This window comes from Pan troglodytes, chromosome 23 (assembly GCF_028858775.2).
Source record: "Pan troglodytes isolate AG18354 chromosome 23, NHGRI_mPanTro3-v2.0_pri, whole genome shotgun sequence".
Classification (NCBI taxonomy): Eukaryota; Metazoa; Chordata; class Mammalia; order Primates; family Hominidae; genus Pan; species Pan troglodytes.
Genome location: NC_086016.1, coordinates 38,140,396 through 38,147,370, shown reverse-complemented (window position 1 = coordinate 38,147,370; position 6,975 = coordinate 38,140,396).

Below are 6,975 nucleotides of genomic sequence, written 5' to 3'. Positions count from 1 at the left end.
GGTTTCCCCATGTTGACCGTGCTGGTCTCGAACTCCTGACCTCAGGTGATCCACCTCCCTTGGCCTCCCAAAGGGCTGGGATTACAGGCGTGAGCCACCGTGCCCCACCTTCGACCAATATTCTTGAGCAATCATCATTTGTTCTTTGCTGTGTAAGATCCTGAGAATATCATTTTGACTAAAAAGAGATCTCAGGCCGGGCATGGTGGCTCATGCCTGTAATCCTAGCACTTTGGGAGGCCGAGGCGGACGGATCACGAATGAGGTCAGGAGATCGAGACCATCCTGGCTAACACGGTGAAACCCTGTCTCTACTAAAAATACAAAAAAAATTTGCCGGGTGTGGTGGCAGGCACCTGTACTCCCAGCTACTAGGGAGGCTGAGGCAGGAGAACGGCGTGAACCCAGGAGGCGGAGCTTGCAGTGAGCAGAGATCGTGCCATGCACTCCAGCCTGGGCGACAGAGCAAGACTCCGTCTCAAAACAACAACAACAAAAAACAACAACAACAACAAAGAGATCTCTACAAGCGAGTACTCATTTAGTTTTTCAAAATAATTAATTGCCGACATTGAAATATCTGGAGATTTCTCATAAAAATTCAAATTTCCAGCATTACATGAAAATTGGTTTGCTACTGCCCCTAGTTGCCTCCACTTGCCACAATCATGCACTTACCCTGCCTGGCCCCTGTAGGTATCTGAGTTTGCCGCCCTTGATGTTCACTTGGAAGGGAGGCTAGACATGTTAATAAGTAAGGATGTGGCTGGTGCGGTGGCTCATGCCTGTAATCCCAGCACTTTGGGAGGCCAAGGAGGGCATATCACCTGAGGCCAGAAGTTCAAGACCAGCCTAGCCAACATCAACATGGTGAAACCCCCGTCTACTAAAAATACAAAAATTAGCTGGACATGGTGGCAGGTTCCTGTAATCCCAGCTACTCTAGAGGCTGAGGCAGGGAGAATCACTTGAACCCAGGAGGTGGAGGTTGCAGTGAGCCAAGATTGCACCATTGCACTCTAGCTTAGGCGACAGAGCAAGACTCCATCTCAAAAAAAAAAAAAAAAAAAAAAAAGTACGGATGTGTTCAGTGCTTCACTGGAATTGTTGCAAAGTGCTAAGGAGGCATGAGGAGGGTGGGGATAGTGGGCATCAGGAAAGATTTCACAGAGTAAGATGATGTATCACATGGGCCTTGAAGGAGTCCTTCACTCTGTGTTTCTTGACACACTTACTGTGTGTTCCAAACATTCCATTCCTAAAGTGGGGGTGGTGGGATGGGGATGGAGAGAATGAGGGAGAGAGATTCCAGCCTCCACAGAGCCCCCAGTCTGGGAGGGAGGCAGAGAGCAAAAATAGAATGTAGAATTCCAGTGCAATGCCTGTAAGGCATGCTACAGTGCCAAAGTAGGGTCTTTTTAAAAAATTATTATTTTATTTTATTATTTATTTATTTATTTGAGACAGAGTTTCACTCTTGTTGCCCAGGCTGGAGTGCAATGGCGTGATCTCGGCTCACTGTAACCTCCGCCTCCCAGGTTCAAGTGATTATCCTGCCTCAACCTCCCGAGTAGCTGGGATTACAGGCATGTGCCACCATGCCCGGTTAATTTTGTATTTTTAGTAGAGATGGGGTCTCTCCATGTTGGTCAGGCTGGTTTCGAATTCCCGACCTCAGGTGATTCGAAGGAGCCTCCCTGCCTCGGCCTCCCAAAGTGCTGAGATTACAGGTGTGAGCCACCGCGCCTGGTCCATTTTTTTTTTTTTTTTTTTTTTTTTTTTTGAGACGGAGTCTCACTCTGTCACCCAGGCTGGAGTACAGTGGTGCAATCCTGGCTCACTGCAACCTCCATCTCCCGGATTCAAGTGATTCTCCTGCTTCGGGACTGAGTAGCTGGGATTATAGGTGTGTGCCACCACACCCAGCTAATTTTTGTATTTTTATTAGAGATGGGGTTTCACCATGTTGGCTAGACTGGTCTTGAACTTCTGACCTCAAATGATCTGCCCACCTTGGCCTCCCAAAGTTCTGAGATTACAGATGTGAACCATCGCGCCCAGCCAATTATTTTATTTTTATTTTTGTTTTTATTTTTTGAGACAGGGTCTCGCTTTGTCACCCAGGCTGGAGTGCAGAGGTGCAAACATGGCTCAGTGCAGCCTCGACCTTCCTGGGCTCAAGCAATCCTCCCTCCTTAGCCTCCTGAGTAGCTGCGATTACAGGCACACACCACCATGCTTGGCTATTTTGTATTTTTTGTAGAGATGGGGTTTCACTATGTTGCCCAGGCTGGTCTCGAATTCCTGGGTAAGCGAATCCTCTGCTTCAGCCTTCCAAAGTGCTGAGATTCCAGGCATGAACCATCACGCCTGGCTCATCTAACATTTTTGTTGCTCATTTTTTCTCTCTCCTCACTAGAATATACATTTTAGGAGACTAGGGATCTGGTCTGTCATCTTCATGGGTCACATTCCCAGTCCCTGGAACATTTCTGCCAATCAGGATCCACTCAGCATTTGTTGAATGTGAATGAACTATGCATGAAGCATGCTGATGGATACGAAGGGACAGTTGAGAAATTCTAAATTACAGGCTGGAAAGAAAGGGCTCCTGAGACATCCAAGGTGGAGACTGGCTGACCCCAGCTGTAATGGCCACAAAGTCAAGATGTTGACAAGAAGCCAGAAGCCTCTCCATAAGCGTGTGGGGAGCCAGCACTGGGTGTCAGAGGTTCAGTGGCCAGAGATATCAATGTTATTGTTTAAGAGTAACTGGCACTCACATTGTCTGTTTTGTGCTGTAAGGCTGAGTAGGCAGAAGAAGAATTGCTCAACAGAGTCAACATACAACCTACAGATTGAGAGAAAATTTTTGCAATCTATCCATCTGACAAAGGTCTGGTATGCGGCATCTATAAAGTACTTAAACAAATTTACAAGAAAAAAACAACCCCATTAAAAAATAGGCAAAGGGACATAAACAGACACTTTTCAAAAGAAGACATACTTGGGCCAGAAGCAGTGGCTCAAACCTGTACTCCCAGCCCTTTGGGAGGCCAAGGGGGCAGATTGCTTGAGGCTAGGAGTTTGAGACCAGCCTGGCCAACATGGTGAAACCCCATCTCTACTAAAAATACTAAAATTAGCCAGGCGTGGTGACGAGCGCCTGTAATCCCAGCTACTTGGGAGGCTGAGACAGGAGAATCACTTGAACCTGGGAGGCAGAGATTGCAGTGAGCTGAGACTGGGCCACTGCACTCCAGCCTGGGCGACGAGAGCAAAACTCCATCTCAAAAAAAAAAAAAATAGAAGAAGAAAAGGAAGAAGACATACATGTAGCCAGCAAGCATATGAAAAAAACTCAACATCACTGATCATTAGAGAAATGCAAATCAAACCCGCAATGAGATACCATCTCACACCAGGCAGAATGGCTAATATTAAAAAGTCAAAAAATAACAGATGCTGGCGAGGCTGCGGAGAAAAAGGAATACTTATACACTGTGGAAGTGTAAATTCATTTAGCCATTGCGGAAACCAATGTGGTGATTCCTCAAAGACCTAAAAACAGAAATACCATTCAACCCTGTAATCCCATTACTGGATATATACCCAGAGAAATATAGACCAATCTATCATAAAGATACATGGATGTGTATGTCCATTGCAGCACTATTCACAATAGCAAAAACATGGAATCAACCTAAATGCCCATCAGTGGTAGACTGGATGAAGAAAATCTGGCACACATACACCGTGGAAGAGTACGCAGCCATAAAAAAGAGTGAGATCACGTCCTTTGCAGGAACGTGGATGGAACTAGGGACCATCATCCTTAGCAAACTAACACAGGAACAGAAAACCAAATACCACATGTTTTCATTTATAAGTTGGAGCTAAATGATGAGAACACATGGGCACATAGAGGGAAACAACAGACACTGAGGCCTATTGGAGAGTGGAGAGTGGGAGGAGGGAGAGGATCAGGAAAAATAACTAATGGGTACTAGGCTTAATACCTGGGTGATGAAAGACTGTGTACAACAAACCCCTATGACACAAGTTTAATATATAACAAACCTGCACATGTACACCTGAACTTAAAAGTTTTTGTTTTTTTTTTTTTTTGAGACAGAGTCTCACTCTGTCATCCAGGCTGGAGTGCAGTGGTATGATCTCCGCTCACTTCGAGCTCTGCCTCCCGAGTTTACGCCCATTCTCCTGCCTCCACCTCCCGAGTAGCTGGGACTATAGGCGCCTGCCACCACGCCCGGCTAATTTTTTTAATTATTTTTTTATTTTTAGCAGAGACAGGGTGTCACCATGTTAGCCAGGATGGTCTCGATCTCCTGACCTCATGATCCGCCTGCCTCAGCCTCCCAAAGTGCTGGGATTACAGGCGTGAGCCACCGCGCCTGGCCCAAAAGTTTTCTAAAAAAAGGAAATAGGTCTTTAAAAAAATATTTATTTTTTAAAAACTGACTAAACTTTGTCAATTTTTGTATATATTTATGGTGTACAGTGTGATGTTTTCATATATGTATACATTGTGGAATAATTAAATCAAACACATTATATATCCATAATCTCATATACCTACCATTTTTTGTGGTGAGAACATTTAAAATCTACTCTCCAAGTATATAATACATTAGTGGCCGGACATGGTGGCTCACGCCTGTAATCCCAGCACTTTGGGAGGCCGAGGCGGGTGGATCACCGGAGGTCGGGAGTTTGAGACCAGCCTGGCCAACATGGTGAAACCCCGTCTCCACTAAAAATAGAAAAATTAGCTGGGTGTGGTGGTGGGCGCCTTGGGTACCTCCCAGCTACTTGGGAGGCTGAGGCAAGAGAATCGCTTGAACCCAGGAGGCAAAGATTGCGGTGAGCCGAGATCATGCCACTGCACTCCAGCCTGGGCGACAGAGCGAGACTCCGTCTCAAAAACAAAACAAACAAACAAATAAAACGTTAGTATAACTATAGTCACCATGTTGTGCAATACATCTTCAGAACTTATTCCTCCTGTCTAACAGAAACTTTCTACCCTTTGACCAGCAACTGCCATTCCCTTCTCCCCAACCAGCTCTGGAAACCACCATTCTTCTCTCTGCTTCTCTGAATTCAACTTTTTTAGATTCCACATAAAGCGAGATCAGGCGGTGCTTGTCTTCCTGTGCCTGGCTTATTTTATTTAGTGTAATGCTCACTCATGTTGCGAATGACAGGATTTCCTTCTTTTTTAAAGGCAGAATAGTATTCCATTGTGTATACACACCACAGGTTTTTTTTTTTTTTTTCTATTGCTCAGGAAATAGGACTTTGAGAGGAGAAACTTCCATTCCTGTTTTAGGTGAGTTCCTTCAAAACAGAGCTTGACCCAGGGATTTGGGTGCATTGGTTTATTTGGGAGGTGATCTCAGGTTGCTCAGTGAGGCAGTGGGGAACGAAGATAGAGGAGGAAAAAAAGAGAGGAAAATGGACATGAATAGGCAAGTTACCATTGTGGACAAACAGCGCTCACTCCCACTGTGTCCTCCGAGAGACTGTGTCTCTTAAAATTATCCTACCGCCAGGTGCGGTGGCTCACACCTGTGAGCACTTTGGGAGGCTGAGGCGGGAGGATCATCTGAGGTCAAGAGTTCAAGACCAGCCTGACCAAAGTGGCAAAACCCTGTCTCTTCTAAAAAAAAAAAAAAAAAAAAAGCCAGGTGTGGTGGCACTGGCGCATGCCTATAGTCCCACCTACTCAGGAGGCTGAAGCAGGAGAATCGCTTGAACACAGGAGATGGAGGTTGCTGTGAGCCAAGATCGCACCACTGCACTCCAGCCTGGGCAACAGAGAAGACTCCATCTCAAAAAAAAAATTGTCTTATCAACAGGTGAGGAAGCTGAGGAATGTATACACGACTTCTTCCCCTCCTTGGGTAAGGTCTGCTCCTGGCAGGTGGTGGGGAGGGTTAGCTCTCCAGCATTCTGGGCTTGTCCTGCTCATAGGCCCAACATGCCCTACAGCCAGAGGCAGCAACCTGGCAGGTGTTGAAGTTGGGAAGCAGATGATATATGTGGGATGTGTGGGAACTGTCAGCAGAACCCGCAGGGAACATCCACAGTAGGCCAAGGGGGTGTGTGTGTGGCAACAGCATCTGTTGCTTTTCCTTTGGCCTTTGGGTACAGATTGGGAAAACGAAATCCCATGTCTTTGTCTTATCACCAGGAGGAGTGTAGTAGAGTGGGTTATTATTCAAAAATATTCCTTGCCCTTCCCTTTGGAGGATGAAATATCCCCGCCCCATTGAAGGCAGGTTTGGCCAGGTCACTTGCTTTGGCCAACAGAATGAGAGTGGAATACCAGTGTGGCCCTTGTATCTTCTACAGTGTCTCCCTCTCTTCCCTCTGCCACAGACCAGCCCAGCAGTGGCCATTAGCCTGGGTCCCAGATTGAAGACAACATACAGCCAACCCACAATGGGTGGGTGAACAAGAACCTTTGTTCTTTTTTATTTTATTTGAGATAGAGTCTCACTCTGTTGCCCAGGCTGGAGTGCAATGGCGCGATCTTGGCTCACTGCAACCTCCACCTCCTGAGTTCAAGCTATTCTCCCACCTCAGCCTCTTGAGTAACTGGGATTATAGGAGCACGCCACCACGCCCAGCTAATTTATTTATTTATTTATTTAAGACAGAGTTTTGCTCTTGTTGCTCAGGCTAGAGTGCAATGGTGTGATCTTGGCCCACCACAACCTCCGCCTTTGTGTTCAACTGATTCTCCTGCCTCAGCCTCTGGAGTGGCTGGAATTACAGACTAATTTTTGTATTTTAAGTAAAGATGTGGTTTCACCATGTTGGTCAGGCTGGTCTCGCACTCCTGGCCTCAGGTGATCCACTGGCCTTGGCCTCCCAAAGCGCTGGGATTATAGGCATGAGCCACTGCACCTGGCCTCAGCTAATTTTTTGGTATTTTTAGTAGAGATG